The following is a 22,943-nucleotide window of genomic DNA, read 5'->3' on the forward strand; positions in this document are numbered from 1 at the left end:
ATATATATAAATCTCCAGCCATTTACACAGGCTCAATCTTAGCACTATATGAAAAACACAGGCCAACATGGAGAGCAAATAAAATCAGTTTCCTAGTGCTGACATGTTTCCTGTAACTACACTGAAGCTGATACACAACTCTTTTTTTTCCCTTGGTTTTTTGAGACAGGGTCTCACTATGTAGTTGAGACTGACCTGGAACTCACTATGTAGCCCAGGCTGGTCTCGAACTCACAGTGATCCTCCTGTCTCAGCCTCCTGAGGGCTGGGATTACAGGCGTGCACCACCAGGCCGGGCTCTGATATACAGCTCTTAACTCTTCCAGCCAGATGCTGCCAGCTAGAAGTGAGAAGAGCAGACTATTAGGACTGTGTAGTGCAGGCAGTAGTTAGTAGGGACTAGCATTACACTGCTTGTGTAGTTGTTCTCTAGAAAGAATGAGGGTTAAGAGGGAAAACTTACAGCATCTTTAAAAGTCTCTGCTTTAAGAAAACAGGGAAAAATATAATTTAGAAATATTATCATCACAGTATTAGAGTAATGAACAATTTAATTTAATTTAATTTCCTCTTGTACTGGGGATTGAACTCAGGACCTTGAGAGACAGGAGAGGCACCACTGAGCTAAATCCCTGGCCCTAATGAACATTTTTAAAACTTAAAGAAGGACCAGGCTTTGCTTTTATCTGGGCTTTACTACCTTGTTCTAAAAGTGAAAGGAGCTGGGCATAGAGGCACACACTTGTAGTCCCTGCACTGGGAGCCTGAGACAGGAGAATTGCCTCGAGTTTGAAGCCAGCTTGGGTTGGCTGTATAGTGAGTTCAAGGCCAGCCTGAGCTACATAGCAAGAGACCCTGTCTCCTTCCCCCACAAAAATAAATAAAATAAATTAAAAATTTTAAAAAATGAAGGGAATGGAGGATTGACTAGAACTTCTTGTTCTAACTTTTCTTGTTGGCTTTTTAGAAAATTAGCATATAATATTTTTCCTCCTGGAAATACTGTTGACAAAATAATACTTTATCTCTAATTTGATGAAATAAAATTAAATTTATAGATACTACTGTGTTTCTATACTATTTCACTATATTTCTGTAAGATACTAAAAAATTCAGAATCCTAGTATAGGATATATCAGTATTTTTGTATATTGATTATTGCAGCATGTCAATTTGTAATTCATTTATCTTTGGCCAAAGCTATTATAGTCTCACTTGGTAGGAATCTCATAGAAATTTCTGTTGTGTGGATTCCAGCAAGATTCAGGAATCATCTCCTAATTTTTTAAGGATCAGCTAGGAGCTGAAAATATATTCAGAATTTCTGAATCCTTCCTGCCATTGTTCTGGTCTCAGCTGTCATTCATTTTCACTTGGGTTGTTGAAGGGGTTTCCTAGCTGTTTCTCCATCTGCCTTTGTCCCTACAGTATACCGGTGACATAGCAGGACTCTGTTAACAGGTAAGTCACGTGATGTCACTCCTCAGAATCAACTGCTGTAGCTAAATCCTTTATGGCAGGCTGTAAGTTTCCCAACCCCTGCTTGGCCTCCCCACTTCTCAGGCATTCTCCTTATTAATTACTCTGGCCATATACGAATCTATTTTATCTAACTGTCCCTGCATTCATCCATCTATCTATCCTCTCACTCATTCAGAGGGTCTCACTAAGTTACTCAGGCTGGGCTCAAACTTGCAATTCTCCTCCCTCAGCCTCCCAGAGTGCAGGATTACAGATATATGCTACCATACCCAGGTATTCTTCGACATGCCCAGGGACCTCCTTCCTTAGTGCCCTTGCACGTACTATTTTCTCTCCTTGGAATAGTCCCCCTATGGATATGTGCATGATTAGGGCCATCTCTTTTTCCAGAAATCACTTCAGTGACCTAGAAATCTAAAATTTTAACTAACATTCATATTTCTGTTTTTCTCTTTTTAGCACTTACCTTACACATATGTGTTTTACTTATTTATCCTGTGTATTTTCAGTCTTCTCTGTTGGAATCTAATCTCCTGGAGGACTGAGGCTTTTGTTTGTTTCCTGCTATATCTCTAGTATCAAGAACAGGGTCTGGCCTATAGTTGCTCCGTAAAGATTTATTGAGTGAGTGGGTGAATGAATTTCTCATAGCATAGCATAGCATAGCTCTCCATGGCTCAAGAATTATATAAATTGTGAGTTGGATGGAGCTAGTCAGAAGTCCACCCCATCTGCTTGAATCAAAAGTGGATGTAAAGCCTTCACGAAAGTGTACACCTTTAATCCCACCTGTTGACAGGCTGAGGCAGGAGGGTCACAAGTTTGAGGGTAGCCTGAGCAATTTAGCAAAACTATCTCAAAAATTTAAAAAGGGTTGGGGATATAACTCTGTGTGAGCGCCCTGAGTTCAATCCCCAGTACCACCATAAGAATACCCCCCCACCCCAAGAAAAAAGAAAAGAAAAACAATCGATATGATAATGTAATTCTAGGAATTGACTGCAGAAGGAAGGAAGGGCTGAAGGAGCAAAAGGGAAAAGATGTTTCATAAACTCCATTTCCACCACTGCTGCTAATGTTTGCTGTTACCCGGCGGGAATTTGTGCTCTTGCCAGTGCTCCTGTGGAATGACGGGAGCACAGCTGACAAGGAGGTTTGCAGTGTTGACTTCAGGTCTGGTAGTTCAGGGGAGAGGATAGAAGGGTAGGTGGAGCTAAGTACCAGTGTATACTGTGCAGCACAGTTGGTATTTCTTTAATTGATGTGTGGAGGTAAACCTACACCGAGGACAAACTCAGTACTTCGGGCTGTTAACACCAAATAATAGCACAGGACAATATTTTAGATTGTGACTGAAATGTAAAAAAGTTAAGGATTAAGGTTGAAACAGAAAGATCACAAATTCAAGCCCAGCCTGGTCATTTTTATGAGTTATGGAGATCCTTTCTCAAAATAAAAAATAAGAAAGGGGTGGGGATATAGCTGGGTGTAAAGGCCCTGGATTCAGTCCTCATTACTGGAAAAAAAAAAAAAAAAGCACTAAGGATTAAATTCCAGTTCGGCTAGTCATGTGTTGAACCACAAAACTAAACTCAGCTTCTTGAAATGGCACACATCAAGAATATCTCCACTTGTGGCCATGATCTTTTAGTGTGATTAAGTGCTCATTTCCTTACATTCAGTAAATCTGTGTTACAGCTCAGTCATGTCCCAGATTAGATCTCTGTCACCTAAAGGATCATACTGGCCTCTTCTGATATGATTAGAAAATCTTTACTCAGGGCCATGCTGTCATTTAAAGGCTTGTGTGGGAGCTCCAGTTTAGTGGTCTTGTCTTTGCTACTCACACCATCCCTAGTGCTCCAGTCCTCCGGGATTTGCTGCCAGTATTGAGTTGTTCCTTTTCTCTTTTCTTTCTTATTTTATGAATAAGAACACTAAAACCTAAACCTGTGATTACCAACTGCATTCATGTTTAGTGCTTATCCCAGTTTATAGTATGAACCTGTCGTTAGTAAGCTTATATTAAAATTAGAAGTGGCAACATTTTATTTTCTCAGTTCTTATTATAAAATTTACCATTTTAACCATTTTAAGTGTACAGTTCAGTGGTATTAAATAGGTTCATATTGTGCAGCTATCACTACCATCCATGTCTGTAACTTTTTTCATCTTATAAAACTGAAAAGCCATCATACCCATTAACAAGAAACTCCTCCTTTCTCTCTTCCCTCCCTGCCACTGCTCCAGGAAGCCACCCTACTACTTTTTGTCTTCATGAAATTTGACTACTATAGGTACCCCCTGTAATTGGAGTCATATATACTACAGTATTCATCTTTTTGTGACTGACTGATTTAATGTAACAAGGTTCATTGATGTTTTAGCATGTGTCAGAATTAACTTCCTTTTTAAAGATGAATAATATTTCATTGTATGTCTATACCATGTTTTACTTATCCACGTTCTGAATGGTACTATCTTTGTTTTCTCAAGCTAGAGTGAGAGAGCCCGGCGTGGTGGCAAACGACTGTAATCCCAGCACTGCAGAGACGGAGGCAGGAGGATCCCCAGAAGCTTGAGGCAGCCCAGCCAGCCATACATAGTGAGTTCAAGGCCAGCCCAAACCACATGGTAAGGCTCTGCCTCATTAAACAAAACAAGAAGTGAAAATGGTAGAAATTGGTACATCTTTTCTCTCTGCCCTTTCCCCTACTTCCTTGCATCAGTTAAGATTGGTCTAGGACAGTGATAGTGAACCTTTTTAAGAGACCTTTTTTGAGTGCCCAGCGTGCAACCCCAAACTCACTTATTTATCGCAAGGTGCCAGCACTGCAATTAAACCTGAATGCTGAGGTTTTAGTTTAGAAAAAACAACTCATACATTAACATCTTTTGTCTTAAAAGAAAAACACAATAACAGAGCTTTCAGTGATACAAACAGCTTTTTATTGAAAGGTGAAAGTTTGCATTTGACATGCTTTTGTGTGCTGTTATTTGATGTTCCTCTGCTGGGGCGACTTAGCTTGTGTGTGACAGAAAGGAGTCTGCGAGCTTACTGTGGCACTTGTGCCATAGGTTCTCCACCACTGGTCTAGGTATTCAGATTGTCTGTTTCCTGAATATGAGAAGTTAGTCATTGATAATGAATGAAATGACCCCATCCTCAGCTTTGTTTAGTTTCATTGTAAAGCAAGTTTGAAGCAATGACCCGCACCTATAGTCCTACCTACAGAGGAGTCTGAGGCAGGAGGATCACTTGAGCCTAGGAATCTTGAGACCAGCCTGAGCAACATAGTGAGAATCCAACAGTAGTAACAACAGCAACACCTATGCCAGTGATTACATTTACAGATTCAGAGTTCTACTATAATTTATTTTTCCTGAAATTCACATCCTTTTTACTTTTCTCAGAAACTGAAATGCCTAGGCTTTTTAATGTTAAAAAGTATCTTCAGCTTATTTCATTCATCAACTTACAGTATTTTGAATTTCTGTAATGCTAACTGAGCATGATTCTTACGCTGCTTATAAACATAAACAAGCAGATTTTTAATGTTCTGTTTTAGACCCATCACATGATGTTCACAGATTCATTTATAAAGTTATGTTGGATTTTTAAAAATTGTACCTAGCAGTGCTCCCTGGATTTCCTAATAGGAAATTTAAAAACTGTGTCCTTTTTTTTGGTTCTAGGGATCGAACTTGGGACCTTGCGCTTATGAGGCAGGTGGCAGGACCACTGAGCTAAATCCCCAGCCCAAAAAACTGTGTTCTTTAATCTAAACAAATTGAAAATAAGCTATTATTTTTTGTTTCCCTGTAGACTCGATTGTTTTTGTAGCAAAAAGGTAAAATGTTTGCCAAAGTATTTTAAATTCTTCTGTTCTTTGTATTACCTAGTAAACAAGGGCTTTCACTCTTTAATCACTAACAGCCATAACATTTTATTTAATGTTGTAGAGAAAGTCTGGAGTACTGCAAGGAATCCCAAGAGGAAGGACTTTATTGGCTGAGAGTGCTGGCCTTTGGTGTATTTTCATGAAGTCTTCTGTAAATCCCTTCCTGAATTTGAAGTGTTGTGTTAGGAGTATTAGCTCATCACAATTCTAGTGGAAAATGCTCTGCTTGAATTTAAGCGAAAATAATATATTTTCTTCCTTTGTACACTTTTATCCCTTTCCTCTTTTAAGTGATCTTATTCCTCCCTGAAGTCACTGTTTTTGAGCTTTTTAAAATTATAGATCCCCATAGAAAGGGGATAGGGTGGAACGCTATGACTCAGGGCAGGTGAGAGCACAGTCCTTTTTCCCTGTGTCCTCTGATACTCTCATACGTCCCTAAGACACCAGTAGGAATTGTTATCAGCGCATTTAAATTAAATCTCTGAATGACAACTGAGTGTACTTGTCGGGAATGTGTCTGTGATCTAGAGACACGTATTTTCTTTTGACTTCTTAGAAATAATTTTTAATTCATTTAACTTTTTACTATGGAAAAATTTAAACATACATAAAAAGTAGAGGTAATAAACCTCCATTTACTAATCACCTAGCATTAATATTTTGCTAGTCTAGAGGCATTATTTTTAATGAGTTTAGTTGTAAAATCCTTGGATTTTGTATTATTTTTTTCCTTTTGACGCTCTTTTAAGCAAAATTTTCCCTGAACTTGCACTGGCAAATTTAAGTGTCTACCAATCACTCCCCAAGTACTAATAACTTAATTTGAACTTCCAGGAGAAATGCATTGAGTATAAAATAAACACATTATTGCTAGAGCTGTACTTTAGGTGAAATTAAATATAGAATGTCATTGTCAGGCTCAGTATAGTCACTGGGGAAACCTCTGCTTTTCACTTACAGTATGGAAAAATCGGTATTATAAAACGGTGGAAACCTAGGTATAGTTTTGAAATGTGTTCTCTCTTTGCTTTCCTTTCTCCACCCTGATTTGTTCTTTCTGCCGTTCATTCTACAATATATGTTGGCACTATTATATACAAACGAAATAAAGGTAAAGCTTATATTGCAGGAAGGTAGAGAGTAAGCCAATAAAGAAAGAAATAGAATCTAGTAATTGAGATAAATGCTAGGCAGGGAATCTAAGTGGTATGAGAGTCTTTTCTAATCAATGTAATGATTAGAAAAAGATCTTTGTGTACTGGTGACTTTTATACTAAGATATGAGAAATGAGAAGCAGTTGTGCGGAATCTCCTCTGGGCAAGTTGATAGCACTTGAAAAGATACTGAGACTGGAATCTTTGGTGAATTAGGAGTTATTAGAGAGAGTATGAGTAAAGAGAAGATGAAGTGGTAAGTATGGATTAGATCTTGCAAGGCTTTGTAAATCCCAGAAAGGAGTTTGGATTTTATGATTTAGGGAGCTAGTGAAAGACTTTAAGTAGAATTGTAATTTTCCTTGTCTTTTAAAATATGTCTGTTGTGCAGAAAATGGATTTCCTAGTATGGAAAGAGACAATTTATAGGCAACTGCAGTTGTCAAGGTGGCTTTTACTAGGATCATGGCAGTGAAAAATGAAGTGCTGGATTTCAAGATAATATGATAGCGTAGACTCAATAGGAGTAGGTAATGGATGGATGAGGGTTGTGGGAGTCATCAGTGATGGCTTCTAAATACTTGTTTTAGTTGGTTGTGTACTACTGAGGTGGGGAAGTCTGTGGAGAGCTGGGTTTTTCCTCAAGCTCTTTTGTAGCATTAAAATGGAGATTCCAAATGAATAGCTGGGCATTTGAGTCTGGCATGCAGGGAATTAGTCTTCATAATCATTGATAGTATTTATAGCTCTGGGTTTGTATGACATTGACTAGGAAGAGATTGTCAAATGTGTATGAGGACATAAAGAAGAAAACCTGGCACCATTTCTAAGCTTTAGAATTTGTATGATCCTGGAGGAGGCAGCAGAAGAGCTTGAGGATTGGTTAGAGAAGAAGGAAAATGAGAAGAGTAGAATTATAGTAGCAGAGAAGCAACAGTGCTTTGAGAAGTTGTGCTTTACAATGCTGTGTAGGATGGGGGTCCTTGTAAATAACAGACAAAGCCATACCAAAGTCATTGGTGACCTGGACAAGAACAGTTGTCGATGATGTCCAGGAAAGACTGAAGCTTGATTGAAAAAAAGCAAGGAAATGGCATGTAAAGATGAGCTGAGATGAGACGTCTTACTATGAAGAGTAAACAGAAGTGGAGAAGTACTTGGAGGGCATGAGGGGATCAAGTCAGGTTTTCCTTTATTTCTGAGATGGCCACAGTAGAGCATATTTGTGTGTTGCTTTTTTTTGAATAATGTGGTAAAGCAGGATGTGGACCAGAAGGGATAACTAAGGGTTGTTAAGGAGAAGAGAAGGAGGTTGTCTAGAGCTTCACGGAAGGGATTTTCTTTTGCTTGCAGAATGAAAGCACTTGCAAGCAGGTGGTAGAAAAATAAGTGAAATTCTTAGCACTCTCACATTACTCTGCAGAATTGTTTTTTTTCCTTACCTAGTTCTTGCATTCTTCAATTTTCTAAGCTGCAGCACCTTCTAGTTTGTATTAAAGAAATTAAGCAGAAATTTATTACTACTTCATACACTGACATTTATTTATTGAAGAAGAGAGTTTAGGAAGAGTGCAAGTTATCTTTTGATGTTTACAAGAAGTTGTATTCATTTTGTTAAGATAGTAACTTTTTTTTTGGAAAATGAAGACATAAGCTGCAGGAGAAGGGAAGAGGCATAGGTATAGGATGTTATATTTTATGAAGTTTTTTCCATTTTCTGTAGGAATGCTGATATTTTTCCAAGTTGCTCCCTACCCTCCTTCAGTATCGGTATTGAAACAGGGCCTTCATACTGAGCTACATTCCCAGCCTTTCTTATATTTTATTTTGAGACAGGCTATCACGAAGGTGCCTAGGCTAGCCTCGAAATTGTGATCCTCCTGCCTCAGCTTCCCTGAGTTCTGGGATTACAGACACGTACCATCATTCCTGGCTTGAAGTTGCTTTTCATGTTCATCCTGGATCATATCATTGTAACATGTTGCAGCCCTGTCCCTGCTATTTGAAGATTTTCTTTATTAAGTGTTTAGGATTGAGTCCTGTGGAATAGATAAAGGAGATGGTAGGGAGCTTTTGTTTTGTTTACTAATTTATCCTCAGGATTTGGAACAGTGCCTGGCAGGTAACAGACACTCAAGAAATAACAGTTGAATGAATGAATGCACCACTATGAAAATAATATAAGCATCACTATACTGTGTTAGTGGACCTGGAGTGTAAAATAATTGCAGCATCTTCAAAATGAAAATATTTCCTCTTTTATCCAGAGATCAAATTCCTACATGAAACAGTGTGATAGGGTAGAAAGAACATGGGTACAGTACTAGATTAAATAGACATGATGGATCATCTCTTTATCTTCTAATAGCTTGGATGTGCTTCTTAACCTCATCTTTTTATCTATAAGATGGGAATAGTGATAATGCATTTTGCAGAATTATTGTATATCTATAATGTATATATAACATAGTATAGTAAGTCCTTAACAAAAGTTCATTAGTAGCTATTTCCTTAATACTTATGAGTTTAGGTACTAGAATTAGACTTATTTTCCAGTAATTGTTTTTCCATAAGAAAAACAAATGAAATTGGGTCTTTCTGATTTCAAGTATATTAAAGAACCAAGTCTGAAAGGCAAAACTAGAAAACCTTTAGACAGTAAGAGAAGATATCTGTGTCCTTAGGAGGATGAAGAACTTTAAACAAGATGTAAAAATTACCAACCACGAAGGAAAAGAATGATAAATGTGACTACATTAAAATTAAAACCATTATCAATAGGCAACATAAAGAAACTGAAAAAATGAACTAGAGTAGAATAAATTTGAATTACATTTAACTGCCAGGGAGTATAAAAACTTCAGATCAGTAAGGGAGACAGTCTAGTAGACAAATGACTTGACAAGCCACTTTTCAAAAAAGGAAATCCAGTGGTCAATAAACATAAGAGAAGTTGTTGAACCTCACTTTAATAGGGAACATGCAAATTAAAACACTGAGTTGCTGTTACACATTCACTAGATTTGCAGAAATGTAAAAATCTCACTGTCACAAATGACTATGTGGAACTGCAGGACCTTTTATTCACTGTTGATGGTGCATATGAGTTTCTTCAGTCCCCTTGGAAAGATGAGACATTGTCTGCTTTAAAAATTGGAAGAATGCTGCCTCCAGCCCCAGGTAGATTGACATATCTGTGTCCTCAGGCAATCTCTGAAGGTTTGTGGTACCATGATTCAGGCTGTGATCCTGTCACTCTAGGTCAGGTAAGAGAGTGTCATGATGTCCTATGGTGTTGCTGAGCTCAAACCTAGTCAGTTGCCCTACTTTGCATTTAGGAGTATGAGCTCAGAATTCTGGTAATTTTTCTTACATAATCTTTTAATTTACAAATGATTGTGTTCTGGATGTTACAAAGCCCCATATTTTCTTTAACTGTTAAATATAGGGTGCTAAAAAGACAGTACTCTAAATCAGAGAAAAGCAACTATATCATTTTTGGTAAAATAAGTATCTCTCACCATACACTGTTGCTGAGGGGGAAAAAGGAAAAACAGTTGCATGCTTTATTTGTTCTCTTTTTTAAATAATAGCTCACTTTAAAATATAGAGTTCAGTGGTTTTTGTATATTTACAGAGTTGTGCATCCATCATCATAATCTAACTTTAGAACATTTGCATCATTCCAAGAAGAAACCTTGTATACATTAGCTATTATTCCCAATCCATCTTCCCTCTACTTCTTCAGCCCAAGGTATTACTGAATCTGTCCTTTAGATTTGCCTGTACTCAACATTTTATATAAATGATGCATCATAATATGTAGTCTTTTGTGTAAACTAATTTAGCATTAAGTTTTTGAGGTTCATCCATTTTTTTTTTTTTGGTTTTTGAGACAGGGTCTCACTATGTAGTTGAAACTGACCTGGAACTCACTATGTAGCCCAGGCTGGTCTCGAACTCTCAGTGATCCTCCTGCCTCAGCCTCCTGAGTGCTGGGATTATAGGCATGCGCCACCATGCCCAGCCTCATCCATGTTTTAATGTGTATCGGTATTCATTGTCAGATAATAAATACTCCGTTATATGGATATATCACATTGTATTTATTCATCCATTAGTTGATGAAGATTTGGATTACTTACTTTTTTGACTTTTATCAGTAATTCTTCTATGAATACAGTGGACCCTCAAATTACAACTGGCCCGACATGTAAACACCTTGGGTTAATTAGGTTAAAGGGGGCCGGGGATTTAGCTCAGCGGTTTGGTGGCCTGCCTTGCAAGCGCAAGGACCCAAGTTCAATCCCCAGTACCAAAAAGAAAAAAAAAAAAGAAAAAAAAAGAAAGAAAAAAAATTAGGTTAAAGGAAGATTCATCTGCCTCTTGTTATCTATAGCATGTATCCAGGTAAACATCCAGATCTTAGCTGTATTGACTTACAACCAATTTGAGTTCCATCCAGCCCTTGGGAGCTGATGGAGTTCACAAGTCAAGGGACAACTGTATTCCTGTATACATTTTTGTAGGATATGTTTTCACTTCTCCTGAAATATGGTAAGTGTATACTGAACTTTTAGAGGAATTGTCAAAATTCTCTGTTTACCAGAGAAACTATACCATTTGTACATTCCTACCAGCAGTATGTGCTATTTTTGTCTTTAGATGCTTTCTAACCCTTGTTATTATATTTCTTTTTCATTATAGCCATTTTTGTGGCTTTAACTGGGAAAATGCAAATTAAAATGTAGTAAAATGTCATTCCACACTGACAACAGTGTTTAAATATAGTACTTAAAAATCTGACTCAGTAGGAAGTGAACTTGTAGAGGTCTGTTGATTTTTATATGACTTAAAGATAATTATCTCTTTTTAAATGCTTTTGGGTGGTCCTCCAGTTTTATAATTAATCTCTAAGCTATTACACATTATGTGACTGTGTTTATATTCATTCACTCAGTCAACATATTTTTGAGGGTTTGTTCTTAAGAGTCCATCCATCCTGAGAGGTGCCTAGGACTCAGCCCTGTTAGGGACAGTGACACCTGATTTTATGATGTGGGAATAATGAATGTAATATAGTTGTATAATTTATAAGATGGAGCAGATGTACTATTGTTCTCCAAAGATTTTTACAAAGGAAGACCTATTACTAGTAATAGCTCTCAGGTGTGTTTCTTACTTATTATCAGCTGATTCTTTAGGTAGTAGTTCTAAAAACTACAAAATGGTCTGTTTTCTTTCTTGTGTTGAGGCTGTAGTACACACAATAAAATGTCTTAGGAAAGAATAGAAGATGAAAAAATGTGTTTTTGGAATAAGCCTTACATGCAAAAATTTTACTTTTGAATGGCAAGCAGGTTGGTAGGAAAGAAAAAGCTTAGGTTTAGGGTTGTCATTTACTATTTATGTGCAAATTAAATGAATTGAAGTCTCCATTTGCTGACCTTTAAAATGGGAATATTTCAGATGATGGTGGAATGGAAGAGTTGTTAACATGTTACATAGGGCCAGACATCAGGAGCAGTCATATGTCAGCTGTCTTCCTCCCACACCTCAAGGCAGTTTATTTAAAGAAAACAATCTTTTATAAATAAACTTTGTTCCTACTTGAAGTAGTTAAAGCAGCCAATCAACTAATTTTAATAGTTAAAAAGTAAGAAACATTTGGCAAGAGTAATGTAGTAATGAGATATACAGGTTAAGAATCTATAATCTGAATTTCATAGTAGGGATTCTCCACTGGCATAGTATGTGCAAATATTCCACCATCTGAAATCTGAAACACTTCTGATTCTAAGTAATTCAGATAAGAATAAGATGAGATTGTACTCATTTCATTAGAATGTGAAAATTAGTAATAAAATCTTGAATTGCTATTAAATATTAGGAGTTGCACAGGTAAAATCAACTTTACATCCTGTTAAAATGTCAAGAGTACAGAAAAAGGGAAAAATATTGAGACATGCAAAAGAGAAACACCATATCACTTACAGAGGCAAATTCATCAAAATAACTGCAGACTTTTCTGCAGAAACCCTAAAGGCCAGGAAAGCATGGAATGATGTATTTTAAGCCTTGAAAGAAAATAACTGCCAACTTAGATTACTTTATCCAGCAAAGCTGTTCTTCAAAATTTAAGGAGAAGTAAAGACATTCCAAGACAAGCATAATCTAAAGAAATTTGTGTCCAGTAAGTAAATTTGTATCCCTGCAGAAGATATTTAAAGGAATCTTACATGTAAAAGAGGAAGAGTATGTAAGCTATTTAGAATTAGGAAAGAATGAATCATTAGAAAAATGGCAAAATATCAGTAAATACCTTTCTATAATAACTCTGAATGTAAATAGCTTTAATTCTCTAATTAAAAGATGTAGATTGGCAGTTTGGAGTAAAAAACATGACCCAATGGTTTGCTGTGTGCAAGAAGCACATCTCAGTAGCAAAGTATATGCATACTGAAAGTGAAAGGATGGAAAAACAGTGTTTCTTGCAAATGGAACCTGAAAGCGAGCAGGAATAGCTACACTAATATCTGACAAAGCAGACTTCAAGACAAAAGTAAACAGGACAAAGAAGCAGTGTGTATTGGTGAAGAAAATAGTTCATAAAGAATATTTAACAATTGTAAATATATATGCACCAAACATTGAGGTGCCCACATTCATAAAAGATACTGCTTAACATAAAGGAATGCATAAGTCTCAGTACAGTTATACTGGGTGACTTCAGTACTCCACTTTCTCTAATACATAGGTCAACTATAGGCAAAAACAAACAAACAAACAAACAAACAAAACCCACAGAGAAACATCAGAATAAAATACACTGTAGATCAAATGGACTTAATTGATGTTTTGGAGCTTTCTGTCCAATAAATGTAGAATACACATTCTTCTCAGAACTTCATAGAATATTCTCCAGAACAGGTTATATTTTAGACCATAAAACAAGTTTTAACAGATATAAAAACACCAAAATAATTCCTTGCATCTTAACACATTATAATGGAATGAAATTAGAAGTCAAAAGCAAGAGAAACAACAGAAACTCTACAACACATGGAGATTGAACAATTCACTCTTTTTTTTTTTTTTTTTTTTTTTTGGTACCAGGGATCGAACTTGGGACCTTGTACTTGTGAGGCAGGCAGTGGAATCACTGAGCTAAATCCCCGGGCCTGAACAATTCACTTTTGAACAGCCAATGGATCATTAAAGAAATCAAGGGTAAATTTAAAAATTCCTAGAATCAAATGAAAAAGGAAACACAGTATACCAGAATTTTTGAGTGCCTACAATGAGTGCCTGTTTTCAGAAAACCAGAGAGCAGTGTGTAGTGGTGCATGCCTGTAATCCCAGCACTCGGGAGGCTGAGGCAGGAGGATCACTATGAGTTTGAGGCCAGTCTGGGCTATATAGTTCAAGGACAGCCTGAACTACATAGCAAGACCCTGTCTCAAACAAACAAACAAACAAACAAATCTCAAGTAACCTAATGTTGTGTCTCAAGGTATCAGAAAAACAAGAGCAAACCAAAACCAAACCCAACAGAATGAAAGGAATAATAGACTAGACAGTACACAGGATCAATGAAACAAAGAGTTGGTTCTTTGAAAATATAAACAAAATTGGGTAAATCCATAGACAAACTAACCAAAAGAGTGAGAAAACCCAAATCAGTACAGTTAGAGAAGAAGAAAGAGGATGTTATGTTAGACCCCACTGAAATCCAGAGGATTATTAGGGACTGTTTTGAAAACCTGTATTTAATCAGTTGGAGAATTTACATAAAGGGACACAGAAGTTTCCATAGAATAACATTGTGTGACTTTAATACTCCACTTTCACCAATAGATAGGTCACCTGGAGAAAAAAAATACACTTTTGCCCTACCAAAACTGAACCAAGAGTATATAAAAACCTTAGACAGGTCAATAAAAAGCAGTAATAAAAAGTCCAAATCATACAGGTTCATACTGAGTTTTGCCACACTTTAAAGATGATCTAACGCCAAAGCTCTTAAACTCGTCTGTGAAATAGAAAGGGAAGGGATGCTTCCAAACTCATTCTATGAGGTCAACATCACCCTGATGCCAAAACCAGATAAAGACAGGACCATAAAAAAAAAGGGGAAAAGAAACTACAGACTACCCCTGATGAACATGATGCATCCTTAATAAAATACTGGCAAACTAAATTCAATAACATATTGAGTAGATCCTACACTGTGCTCAAGTTGGTTTCTTTCCAGCAGTGCAAGGATGGTTCAGCATATGCAAATCAGTAAGTAATACATCACATAATAGAATCAAGGATAAAAATCACATGACCATCTAAACTCATAAAAAAGCTTTTGACAAAATTCAGCATTCATTATAAAAACCCTGAAGAAACTTGGTAGTGAGGGAGCAAACCTCAATATAATAAAGGCCATATATGACCAACCCACAGGCACTATCATTCTGAATGGGGAAAAACTGAAAACACTTCCTTAAAAATCAGGAATGAGGCAGAGATGTCCAGACTCAACAGTCCTGTTCAATAGAGTGCTTGAAATTTTAAATTAGAGCAATTAGGCAAGAGAAAGAAATAAAATAGACAAACAGGAAAGGAAGAATTCAAATTGTACTTGTTTGCAGATGATACGACCATATACTTAAAAGACTTTCAAAGCTAATAAACTTAACAATGTAGCAGGATATAAAATCAACATTAAATAGCCAGTAAGTTTTCTACATATAATAATGGACTACTTGTGAAAGAAATAAAGAAAACAACTCATTCACAGTAGCTTAGAATAAAATGGGTCAGTCTAAGGAGGAGAAAGATCTGTACAATGAAAATTTCAGAACACTGAAGAAGGAAATTGAAGAATATGCTAGAACATAGTAAGACCTCCCATGTTCATGGATCAGAATAATAATAATTATAATTTTTTGTTTTGTTTTAGTACCAGGGATTGAACTTGGGTCCTTGTGCTTGCAAGGTAGGCCACCGAACCACTGAGCTAAATCCCCAGCCCTCAGAATAATCATTATTAAAATATATTACCAAAGCAATTTACAGATTTAGTGCAATCCCCATCAAAATGCCATGACATTCATCACCAAACGTAGAAAACAACAACAACAAAAAACCCCCCTAAATTTTAAAAAACCAAAAGACCCAGAATAGCCAAAGCAACGCTAAGCGGAAAAGAGCAAGCTTACCGACCTCACAATACTCCATTTCAAACTTTACTATAAGGCCATACTAGCACAAAGACACGTAGACCAATACAACAGAATAGAGGACACAGAAATAAACCCACACAACTACAACCATTTGATTCTGGACAAAGAAACCAAAGACATGCTGGAGAAAAGACAGTATCTTTAACAAAAGGTGCTAGGAAAACTGTATATCCATATATGGAAGATTGAAACTAGATCCCTGTCTCTTACACTATATAAACATAAACTGAAAAATGAACAAAAGACCTAGGTATAAGACCTGAAACTTTGAAACTGCTAGAACAAAACAGGTAAAGCACTTGAGGTCATAGTGATACAGCAAAGACCTTCTGAATAGGACTCCAGTAAACAATAGCAATAGCAAGAATCAACAAATAGGACTACACCAAATTTAAAAATTTTTCTGTACAGCAAGAGAAACAACAGAGTGTAGAGGCAGCCTACAGAATGGGAGAAAATCTTTGCCAGTTACTCTTTTGACAGAGAATATGTAGAATATGTAAAGAACCCAATAAAAGGTAACACCAAAAAAATAAAATAACTCAATAAGTGGGTAAATGAATGAAAACTTCTCAAAAGTAGTGCAGGGCGGCCAGGGATTTAGCTCAGTGGTGCTGCCACCTGCCTTGCAAGCACAGGGTCCTGAGTTCAAGCTCAGGTACCAAAAAAAAAAAAAAAAAAAAAAAAAAAAAGTAGTAGTGCAAATGACCAGTAAATATATGAAAAAAAAAAAAAGTTCAGCATCTTCACCTGTTAAGGAAATGCAAATCTGCCTTGAGGTTCCACCTACCTTCGATCAGAATCATTGTCCTCAGGAATAAAAAAAGCAAATTGGGTGAGGATACAGGAAAGAAACAGCCCTTAATGCTTGTGGGAATATAAATTAGTACAGCCACTATGGAAATGAGTATGGAAGTTCCTCAAAAACTAAAAATAGAGCTACCATTTGATCCAGCTGCACCACTATTTTTATTGTGTACTAATGCAATGAATTAAATATTTTTGCAAAATTTAAAAATATCAACTCTTGATTCTGCTATTGCAGTATATACTAAGGTAATTAAGTCTTTACAAGGAAAGATTTTGAAGAATAATGACCATATTCTTTGTAAGAATGTTTCTGAAACAAGGCAGAGAGAATTGATTATACATTTAAGATTCTATTTTTCAACACTGTGCTGAAAATCATTAATCTGTTCCTTTTTTTTTTTTCTTGGTACCTGGGATCGAATTTAAGACTATTGGGCTTGCCAGGAATGCATGGTGCCGCTGAGCTATATCCCCAGCCCATCATTAATCTGTTTTTAACTGAAAAAAACTCCTGTTTTTATATAAGATAAGATATCAGGTCATACCTGTAACAGCGTTCATCCTGAGTTACTCAGTTAAATACAGTGAATGTTATGTTTTGAATGAGTTTAAAACTCCGTGAGGACCTGTTATCTAGAATATTTTTAAAAATTTAGTAATACAGCTCTTGTGTTGCAATTGGTATCAAGAAATTTTTTGGATGGAAAAAATGAATTTAGATGAATGCTTGCCTCTGGTCAATTTTGAACAGCTCAACTATGCATACCAATGAATGTCCCTGGTGTAGAAGAACTCATTCTTTATGCAGAGGATTGAATATTGAATACCTTTGTCATTTTGAGTACAAATCATTATAATGCATAAGTTGTAACACAGCAAATTTTATGAATGGGTTTTATTATCTCCATGAAGACATCACTGGGAGAGATGGAAAAATATGTTCCATTGAACAGTGAGTATTTTTGTAACTATTATAATAACCTTTAGCATGGCAATTCCAGTAGCAGGTTTCTAGATGATTTTGATTGGCTTTTCAAATGCTTTATTTATGAAAACCTGGTTTAAGATTTGTGAAGGTAGCATGAAATATTTATAATTTTCTATAGCATGAAAATTTCTTAGTAGTTTCTTTTCTTTTTTTGACACAGGGTCTTGCTCTGTAGCCCAGGCTGGCCTTGAACTCGCTGCAATTCTCCTGCCTCAGCCTGCTCAGTGCTGGAATTGCAGGCATGTGCCACCTCACCTGGCCTACTTAATGTTTTTATTAGTCTCTTAGCATTCAATTTTAAGAGATTCTAGCTTTTTACCTATAAAGCATGTCGAATCTACTCATCTGTGTGTGTGTGTGTGTGTGTGTGTGTGTGTGTAAGGGAGGGAGCTTGGGAGAGAGAAAGAAAGGAGAGAAAGGGAAGGAAAGAGGGGGTACTTTTTTTTTTTTTTTTTTTTCTCGGTACCAGGGATTGAACCAGGGCTTTGACATAAAGCTACATCTCAGTTTAAAAAAAAAAAAAATTTTTTTTTTAAATTTGGAAACAGAGTCTCACTGAGTCACTAAGCTGCCCAGGCTGGGTTTGGACTTGCAGTCTTCCTACCTTAGCCTCCCAGAATGCTGAGATTACAGGCATACACCATATCTAGCCAGTATGTGTTATTTGTATTTATTCTGGAACTTAATTTTTTTGGAAATTGAGCCTGTGAAAACTAAAGTGTCTTATTTTCCTTTAATCCTAGTTGGGTTTAGTGTTTTTTTTTTTCCAGCTTTAATTGAGTTTATTGGTACATTTTAGGGATACAGTACAGTTACATTCATTGTTGGGATCTTGTACCTCTACATGACAAGTCTTGGTTCTCATTTTTTCCCCTTACCCCTGCCCTTCCTTCACCCCTCCTCCCCTCCCCATCTACAAACACTTTATTTTCATCTTTTCATTATCTCACATTTTTTTCCTTTTCCCTTATTACCCTTCCCCTACCCATCCCACCTTCCCTACACCTTTAGCTCCTTTCTTCCCATTTCTAAATGTCTGTAATCTTATTAGGATCTAATTACAGATTATTCACACCAGGGGAACTATTCGGTATTTATACATGTGTGACTTATTTATTTCACTTAGGAGTATATCTTCAATATGTATCCATTTTCCTATGAATGAATCTATTTTCTCGTTCTTTATGGCTGAGTAATATTCCATTTTATAGAAAAACCACATCTTCTTTATCCAGTTTCCGATGGATGGGCAAATGGGCTGTTTCCAAGATTTAGCTATTACAAACTGTGCCGCTGTAAACATGGGTGCACATACTTCTCTGTGATATGATTCTTTTAGTTCTTTTGGAAAGATACCCAGCAGAGGGATGGCTGGGTCAAATGGAACCTCCAGTCCAAGCTCTTTGAGTTATCTCCATATTGATTTCCATAGTGGTTGCACCAGTCTGCACTCCCACCAACAATGGAGAAGGGTTCCTTTCTCCCCACAGCCCCGCCAACATTTGTTATTGTGTGATTTCTTGATAGCAGCCATTCTTTGTGGGGTGAGGTGGAATCTCAGTGTTGTTTTCATCTGCATCTCTTGAATGATCAGTGATGTGGAACATTTTTTCATATATTTACTTGCTGCTTTTACTCCTTTGTCTGAGAAATGTCTGTTAATTTCAGATGCCCATTTTTTAATTGGGTCTTTATATTTGGGGGAGCTGATTGTTTTGAGTTCTTTATATATTCTTGATAATAGTCCTTTGTCTGAGGAACAGCTGGTAAAAATTTTTTCCCACATTGTAGATTGTCTTTTAGTTCTGCTGATGGGTTTCTTTTGAAGTACAGAAGCTTTTTAGTAAGATGAGATCCCAGTTGTTGATTCTATCTGCTATGGGTTTAGTTTTTGTTTGTTTGTTTGTTTGTTTTTTTGGTGAGACAGGGTCTTGCTTTGTAGTTCACACTAGCCTTTAACTCAATGTGTATTCCAGGGTGGCCTTGAATTTGTGGCAATTCTTCCTCAGCTTCTGGAGTGCTGGGGTTATAGGTGTGTCTCTCCGTACAGTTAATTTTCAAATGCCAAGCATTTCAAAAATTCCCCCACTGACTCAACCCTTAACTGTAAGATCCTTTAGGCAGAGCTGAGCTTTGGGTTATGCTCCTCCATCCCTAGGGTAGCACCAGGAATAAAGAAGGTACTTAGTAGTGGATGGAAGTGAGCAGCTAGAAGGCTGGTCAAGAAAGCATTGTAAATACGTTGGATTGTATAAAGAGAGATATTCATTTGCCATTTTTTCAGTTAGTATAAAACAAATATGTTATAAATAAAATGTCTTTACATACACACATACTTTGTTGTATAAATTAAGTGAATATCATCTTTTAAACCTGTCCCTACACTTATGTTATTGTGCATTTTCCCCATCTATCTTATGTAAAGAAAATTAAGAAAAATTTTTAGTATATGAATTTCTTTTGCCATTTACCTTCCATTCTAGTAAAGCAACTCTGAAATAGAAAGGACTTGCCAGTATAACAGAGGGTAAAATTGGGCATCTTGAACTGCTTTTCCTTGGCTGGGCAGCATAGACCAGTCAAGGCTCGGCTGTTATGTCTTGATGTCTTTGTCTCCCCTGGACTAGGTGGTTCAGGGCGTACAGTACTCCCTTGTACTATTCTACTGTAAGAGCGACCAAGACACAATAGCTTTCTGATTGTTTCCACTATACCCAGAGGAATTTTGCTTGCTTGTTTTTTGAGAATGACTCTTATTTTGTTGTTGTCCTCCTTCTTTAGTATTTAAAGCATTTTCCTTTTTGTTATGATTGCTTGTGGGTGTCTCCACTCTTACTAGTTTGAGGCACAGGGATAGTGTTTTGTTTTTGTAGCTGATACACAGTATAGTATACAGTATAGAAACCAAGTAAATGTAAGGAATTTAAAAAATTAATAAGGCAAGGATTTAACTCAGTGGCACAGTGCCTGCCTGACAATCATGAGGTCCTTAGTTCAATTCCCTGTACCAAAAAAAAAAAAAAAAGAATAAGGGATTCATGTGTTTAAAAGCCAAACTTCCTCAAAGAGTAAGGGATTGTATTATATAGCATCAGACTTTTTTTCCTGGATCTCCCAAATTCTCAGCAAATTAACAACTTTATTGTTTAATACCAGGGGTTCTTAAGTTTTTTGGTGTTCCTGTACCCTTTACATATGAAGTTCTCTCAGAGTAATTTTAAAATACATAGAATTAAAAGGAAATCAGTTATATAGACAGTAATCTGCAATAATCATATGATTTGAAAGTATGTGCTTTTCTGTAGTAATATAGTTTCTATTACTGCTAATATTACAGTGATTTGTTGCCTGTGCTCCTACTTGAAGGAAATCTTAAATTTCAGTTAGAAGTTAGTGCAAATTGCTATAAAATGTTTTTCTCATTCTTATTTACAGACTCCTGAATTCTCTTCGTGCACTTTAGAACTCTAGGTTAAGAACCTTGCTCTAAGTAGCAAAAATAAGATAAACTACTTAAAGCATAAAGACATTTTAAGAAATTTGCCTTATTTTTATAGTTACTGACTTTTAGTAAACAGATCTGCAATAAAAGAATAGGTAAGATTATTTTTAATTTTTTTTTTTTTGTACCGGGGATCAAACTCCGGTCCTTGGGCTTACAAGGGAGGCGGCAGAACTGCTGAGCTAAATTCCCGGCCCTAAGAGTAGGTAAAATTATAATAAGTTGCCTAAGTTGTTGATGGACAAAGGCCTTGGGGTTAAGCAGTTTCTGTTATATGGTGATGACGTTCTGGGAACTCTGAGAGTAAGGAAATAACTACTTGGGTGTGTAGGATCTAGAAAAACCTTTAAAACACATATGTATAGCATCTTTCTTAGTCCTGGTTGGAAGTAACGCAGATTAACATTTAGTGGGAAATTCATGAAGCTTGGAATTGCAGAGACTTGAATTTGAGTAGGTTTCTTAATCTTGCTTGAGCCTTGATTTCCAAATATGCAAAATCATTATAATACTAGCTTTTACATTCTGGAGATGAAATGAGAACATGTCTGAGTGTTTGGAACCCCATACAGTATTGATTTCTCTGTGATTGGAGATGGTTTGTCTTTGACCTGTGAAGTCCAAGGTCTTGGGGCTCAGTTTCCTCATCTTACGAGGATCTTTAATAGTCCTTTGGTCTGAAAAGTTGTTGTTTGATATTAGGAAGCCTATTCCTTAGGCTTACTAAGAAGCAAACTTAACTAAATGTAAGCCTTATGGAAATAGATTTCTTAGAAGTGAGAGAGAACTAGTTTTTAGTAGTTAATATCTGGAAGCCATTCTCACATAGGTCATTTAATTTTATTCTCATAGCCATTCTGTCTAAAAGGTGGTATTCCTTCTTTATAGAGCACAATGTTGGAACCCAGAAGGGTTAAAATCTTCCAAGTTCATGAGTATGTGGTAAACTGGAGTTTAAAGTCACAGTTGCTATGTGTAAACCTGTTTTGTTGTTTGTTTTTTGTTATGGAATATTGTTTCACACTGCTTCTCCAGTGCCCAGTTGGAAGACTCATTTAGTACACTTCTTAAGTGAATATTCTTAGTGGAGAGTACACATAAATGTATGCATCAAGATTGTATCTATAAACGTTTTGAAGAGATACTAATAATTTAAAAATATTTTTTTAAGCCAGGTTCAGTGGTACATGCCTGTAATCCCAGCTACTTGAGAGGCTGAAGCAGGTGGATTCTAAATTTGTGGCCAGTCTGAGAATTGTAGTGAGATCTTATCTTAAAAAAAACGGCTGGAGATTTGGCTCATTGATACTGTGCCCCTGGTTTCAATCCCCAGTACTGGAAAAAAAAAAATCGAAATAGTCAAAATCAAAAAATTTACAACAGAGAAAACTTTTGGCAGTAATTTCAGAACTTTTGGCAGTAAGCTATTTATCCAATGCTCCATCATTTTAGAATACCTATTTCCATTGCAAGGACATTCTTCTACCTAAATACAATATAACTATCAAAATCAGGAAATTAACTTTGACACATTGTCACCATCAAATACTCAGACTCCATTCAAGTTTGATTAATAATTCCAGTAAAGTTCCTGACCCCTTCTTTTTTACCCCTTATGTTAGATAAGAGTAAAAGGAGTCAGTTCAGAATTATGTGTTTGTGTTTAGTTGCCATATCTTCCTCTTTGTTTTGAGTTTTTTAGTCACAGTGGGTTGGAGATTATAGGGCAGTTATTTTGTAGACTGTCTCTCAATTTGGATTTGTCTGATGTTTTCATGATTATACATGTCTTTGTCAGGAGTAGCACAGAAATGATGCTATGTCATTGTATCCAATCTAGTTATATACAATTTCAGTTTGTCTCC

The 22,943-nt window shown here is 36.4% G+C and overlaps 1 protein-coding gene across 5 annotated transcripts in view; it reads left to right on the forward strand.

The window, feature by feature from the left end:
* Window positions 1-22,943, forward strand: part of Sfmbt1 (Scm like with four mbt domains 1) — a 125,681-nt gene that overhangs the window by 18,772 nt on the left and 83,966 nt on the right. For 3 of the 5 annotated variants that reach the window (XM_010643072.3, XM_010643071.3, XM_010643074.3), the window contains one exon: window positions 3,979-4,116. The gene's annotated coding sequence lies outside the window, so the exon portion shown is untranslated. The remainder of the gene's footprint in view (window positions 1-3,978; window positions 4,117-22,943) is intronic. The other 2 variants (XM_019210514.2, XM_019210513.2) reach the window with 1 other exon arrangement.

Source organism: Fukomys damarensis, unplaced genomic scaffold (genome assembly GCF_012274545.1).
Source record: "Fukomys damarensis isolate Sample0158 unplaced genomic scaffold, DMR_v1.0_HiC HiC_scaffold_28, whole genome shotgun sequence".
NCBI classification, from domain to species: Eukaryota; Metazoa; Chordata; class Mammalia; order Rodentia; family Bathyergidae; genus Fukomys; species Fukomys damarensis.